The sequence below is a fragment of the Elephantulus edwardii genome, unplaced genomic scaffold (genome assembly GCF_000299155.1).
Source record: "Elephantulus edwardii isolate Elephantulus edwardi_28Jun2011 unplaced genomic scaffold, EleEdw1.0 scaffold00404, whole genome shotgun sequence".
NCBI lineage: Eukaryota > Metazoa > Chordata > Mammalia > Macroscelidea > Macroscelididae > Elephantulus > Elephantulus edwardii.
Genome location: NW_006400154.1, coordinates 989,773 through 995,615, shown reverse-complemented (window position 1 = coordinate 995,615; position 5,843 = coordinate 989,773).

Sequence of the window (5,843 nt, the reverse complement as noted above, 5' to 3'; positions counted from 1 at the left end):
TCATGTTAAGGTGTCGTCCATATTGAAGGTTGTAGTCTTTGAACTTCTGCAGCAAATGCTTCAAGTTTTCTTCGTTTTCTACAATCAAGGTTGTGTCATCTGTACAAGGCAGGTTTTCAATGAGTCTTCTCCCAATTCTAATGCCACATTTTAAATACTGAATGGTTTAAAATCAGAAAAGGTGTGTGTCAGGCTTATATCCTTTCTTAGAAAGGTTTATCCTTTATCTATTTAATCATACATTTAGCAAATAATTATAATAATACCATTTGTTGTTTTTTGTTATGCGCCACTGAGTCAGAACTGTCTCATAACTGACCCTCCAGTGGATTTTCAGAGGCTGCACATTACACAGGAGGAGATTGCCCATTTTTCTCCTGGACAGCAGCTGCTGTATTTGAACCTTATTCCTTTACAATGGCAGCACAGATTCTTAACAATAGGCCACTAGAATTCCCTAACTATTCACTAGGCCTTGTGTAAATAGAAAGTATCTGAGGTTCATCCTTTCATAGAAGCTGTGTTTTATTCTGATCTTGTAGTATTTAATATTGACTGAAGCTAAATATAAAGAAAATGAAGATTCTTGCAACTGGGCCAAATGGCAACATCATAATGGATGGAGAAGAGACTGAGGTTGTTAACAATTACAGCTTGTTTGCATCGTAATTAAAACTCTTGACACCAGCATTAAGTAAATCAAAAGACAAATTGCATTCAGGAGGTCTGCTGTCAAGGACCTCTCTAAAATGATGAGGAGTTATGACGTCAGTCTAGAGACTAAAGTGTACCTGATCCAGGCCATGCCTGGTCTTTGCTATTACATGCTATGCATCAAAGAGCTTGAAAATGACTAAGAATGATAGGAGAATCAATCCCTTTGAGTTGTGCTACTGGTGAAGAATATTGAACATATCATGGACAGCCAGGAGAACAAATGAGTGTGTCTTGGAGAGGATGAAATCAAGCTTTTCTTGGATGCAAGGATTTTGAAGCTCTGCCTCACATACTTTTGGCATAGGGACCAGTCAGTCCTTGGAGAAAGACGTAATGTTTGGAAGGATAGAATGACAGAGTAGAAGAGGAAGACCCCAGATCAGATGGATTGACTCCATAATTGGGACAATGGGACAGGTGTGTCAGAGTCAGTGACACTGGCTCAGCATAGGGCAGGGTTCAGAGCTGTTGTACATAAAGTTGAAGACAACTTGACGGAAAATCGACGATATAAGTTCTAGCTTTTGGCTATTTTTATCCAATAAATTATCCAGCTAAAATTATTCATTAAAAATTAAAAAATTTTATACCACACAATTTATGGAAAAATCATGTGAAACACATTGTGGGTGAAGGAATGTGTGAAAGTCAATGTATATGAATGAAACACAATGTATATAAATTTTGTATACAAACCAATATAAATTTCTTTTTAAAAAATGTCATCTAGTATGTGCCTATTGTGAATATCTCCTTCTGTGAAATTTAATGCCTTTAAAAATCCACTCAGGGTCAAATTTGATTTGGTCCCAACTTGGTAGTATAACAACAGCAAAACCACAACCAAGAGTATAAGGGACTCTTGGTGGCTAAGTGTTAAGGGGTTGTTCTGTTAACTCAAAGACAGGTGATTCAAATCTGTCAGTTGCTTTGTGAATAAAAGCGAAATAGTTCCCTTTGGTGATATTTTTGGGTTCTAAAAAGCTTCTCAAGGGTCAGGTTTGAGTCGATCTTTCCCTAAGACTCAGAACAACAGCAATGTAAGTATGGACAAGCTGAGAACTGACCATTCTTTCATTGTCTTGAGAGTCTTTTAACGATAATAGAATTACTTCTTACGTAAAATTGTGTTCAGAAATTCAGCATATATGGCAAAAATCAAGGAGTCAAATTATCTTGAAAATTCCTTAAAATAGGACAAAAGTTAGGGAATAGTATAACATTGCTCTGTGAACTTTCCTGACCCAATTTTATCACTCCTAGCCCTAGGGTTGTAACAGATCTGTTTTAGCAGTGAAAGACAGATGAAGTAATTAGTTGACTCTATTATAAAGCACCTCCTTATTTAAATTTTTAAATCAAATTAAAAACTACAATTATAAGCTTCATCCTTCTACAGTACTTAAGCAACAAATTCTGAAGATATTATAAAATAAATTTACAAGTAAATAGTTCTAAACTTGTTCCTGTGTTTACCTAACAACCTGATCAATTAGCTTAAATGAATGTTAAAGAAATGATAAAAGAAAGTTAAAAGAATGTATTTTTTTTTTTACTTAAGTTATAGGCTAATACCAAAATTTTGCTCCAAAATTCAAAGGTGTCTGCCTTCTTGGCTTCTGGTAGACACAGTCATACCTTTGTGGTGCAGGGTCAGCTGAATCACCTCCTGCCACAGGCATTTCCCCAGCCCTGCCCCGTACTCTGCCACCTTTGCCACTGTGTAGATCACAATAAATTGTGGCCGACTCTGAGAAGAGTGAGAATTCCAGAAGACTTGATTGTGCTTATGCAAAGCCTATACTTGGACCAGCAGGCAATCGTCAAAACAGAAAAAGAAAACACTGTATTGTTCAAAATCAGAAAGGGTGTTCCTCAGGATGTGTCCTATCTCCCTACCTTTCAATCAATACGTGGAACAGATTATCAAGGAGGATGGGCTCTATGAGGAGAAATGTGGCATCAGGATTGGAGGAAGACTCATCAACAATCTATATTATTCGGATGACACAACCCTGTTTGCTGAAATGGAGGAGGACCTGAAGCACTTGCTGTAGAAGGTCAAGGACGGCAGCCTTCAATATGGATTAAAGTTCAACATCAAGAAAACAAAGATTCTCACCACTGGGCCAATTGGCAGTATCATGATAGATAGCGAAAAGATTGAGTTTGTTAAAAGCTTTAGTTTGATTGGCTCTACAATCAACACATCTAGGAAATCAATGAACGCATTGGAAAAGTCTTTTATCAGAGATCTCTCCAAAGTACTGAAGAGCAACAATGTCAGTCTGGAGACTAAGGTGCACCTGATATATGCCATGGCCTTTGCAATTACTTGATATGCATCAGAAACCTAGACAATGATTAGCGATGATAGAAGGAGAATCGATGCCTTTGAGCTGTGGTGTTGGAGAAGAGTATTAAATATACCATGGACTGCTAAAAGAACAAAAAAGTTCATCCTAGAAAGGGTGAGACCAGGCTGCTCTTTAGAGGCAAGGATTCTGAGGCTACATCTGACATACTTTGAACATGTTTCAGGGAGGGACCAGTCCTTGGAGAGGGGCATCATGCTTGGGAAAATGGAGGGACAGCACAAGAGAGGAAGATCCTTGATGAAATGGTCTAATTCAATGACTGGGGTAGTGAGGCTAAGTGTATCAGAGACAATAAGATTGCCACAGAATAGAGAAGTTTGGGGCTGTTGTACATAAGGTTAATAAGAGTCACAGGCAACTCAATGGCACATAACAATAACAACAACATAGGTTAATAAATTATACTCAGATATAAGTGAAGGATTCTATAGCCAAAATAGTAAATTAAGCAGGATGCACTGCAAGACGATAGAAAGAATACACAGTGTCACTGTTGGTATTGTTGTTATGTACCCCATTACCCCAGTCACTGAATCAATCCATCTTATCGAGGGTTTTCCTCTCCTGTGCTGTCCCTCCACCTTTCCAAGTGTGACGTCCCTTTCCAAAGACTGGTCCCTCCATGCAACATGTCCAAAGTATGTCAGATGAAGCTTCAGAATCCTAGCCTTGAAGGAGCAGCCCAGCTTTCATCTTCTCCAGGACAAACTTGTTTGTTTTCCTAGCAGTCCATGGTATAACACCACAGCTCAAAGGTATCAATTCTCCTTCTATCATTCCTAGCCATTGTCCAGCTCTCTGATGCATAGCAAGTGACTGCAAAGACCATGGCATGTATCAGGTGCACCCTAGTCTCCAGATTGACATCTTTGCACTTCAGCACTTTAGAGAGGTCTCTAACCACAGACTTTCCCATCACAATACGTCTTTTAATTTCCTGGCTGCTGGTGCCAAGAGTGTTGACTGTGGAACCAAGCAAACCAAAACTGTGAACAACCTGAATCTCTGCACCATCCATCATGATGCTGTTAATTGGCCCAGTGGTAAGAATTTTTGCTTTCTTGATATTGAGCCTCAATCCATACTAAAGACAGCAGTCCCTGACATTCAACAGCAAGTGCTTCAGGTCCTCCTCAGTTTCAGCAAGTAGGGTTGTGCTGAATGTTCAACCATTTCATGTGGTAGCTTATAATCAAGAACTGACAGTTCTGAAGAAGTCCATGCTGCACTGGATGAATTGATGAAAAGTAACGTTACAGGAATTGATGAAATATTGATTGACATGTTTCAATAAACAGATGCAGTATTGAAAGCGCTCACTCATCTATATCAAGATATTTGAAAGAGATATCTGGCCAACCAACTAACGATATCTACATTTGTGACAATCACGAAGACAAGTTGACCAACAGAATACATAAATTATAAAATTATATAGTTAATATAACACATGAATATAATACTGCTGAGGCAATTGAAAAATTGTTTGAACCATACTTTGACAGAGAACAGTCTGAAGTTCAAGCTGGGTTCAGGAGAGGATGTGGAACAAGGGATATTGCTAACATTGGATGAATCTTGCCTGAAAGTAGAAAATAAGAGAAAAATGCTCACAATTTATGCATAACATTGTGAAAAATGGGAATTCTTTCAAAGCTTGTGTACTCATCAGGAATCTTTCCATAGACCAAGAGATAGTTTTTCTAACAAAGATTTATTGAAGGTCTATTAAAGGTCTGTGTGTTTTAAAATAAAGAATAAATGTGTATCAGAACTGTGAACTGTATCCTTTCATTATACTTACCCAATCTCTAATGATGTTGTTGTTATGTACCATCAACTTGACAACAGCTCATTGTGACCACATGCCTAATAGCTCTGAACCCTGGTCTATCCTGAGCTAACATCACTGTCTCTGGCACACCTGCCCTCATTACCCCAGTTATTTTTTCAGTCTACCTCATCTGGGGTCTTCCTCTCCTGTGCCGAGAATGATATCCTTTCCCAAAGACTGCCCAAATGATGTGACACTGAGTTTCAAAATCCTTGCCTCCCACAAGCCACCCATAAATGGAAATTTGTATATCAATGTTCATAGCAGCATTATTCACCATCTCAAGAACATGGAAACAGCCCAAATGTCCAACAACAAGCAAATGGATTGAGAAATTGTGGTACATCCACACATGAAATATTACACAACATGCAGGAGCAATGATTTTGAAAATCCCACCTAACATGGAAGGGACTGGAGAACATTATGCTAAGTGAACTGACTTAGTCCTATAATGACAAATACCATGTAAGACCATAATTGTAGAAAGATAACTAGTAAAATGTGATGAGGATGCAAGGAAGGGGAGTACAAGCAGAAGGATAGGGATAAATAAGGGAGTAATCATAGGGGTGCAAAATTTGATAGCATAGGGGGAAGATCAAGTAAAGGAAATGGGAAAGATCCAGTGTGAAAAAAACATGTATATGAACTTTGTAAGTAAACCAGTATAACATATAAATTTTATTAAAAGAAAAAAATTCATTGCCTCCAAGGATTAGCATGGTTTCACCTTCTTGAGGATGGATCTGTTAGTTCTCTTGGCAGTCTATGGTATTTTCAATATTCTTCTCCACCATCATAGCTCAAAGGCATCAATTCTTCTTTTGTAATCCTTAACCATTGTCCAGCTCTCTGATGCATAGGAAGTTTGTGAAGACCATGGCCTGGATAAGGTGCACCGTAGTTTCTAG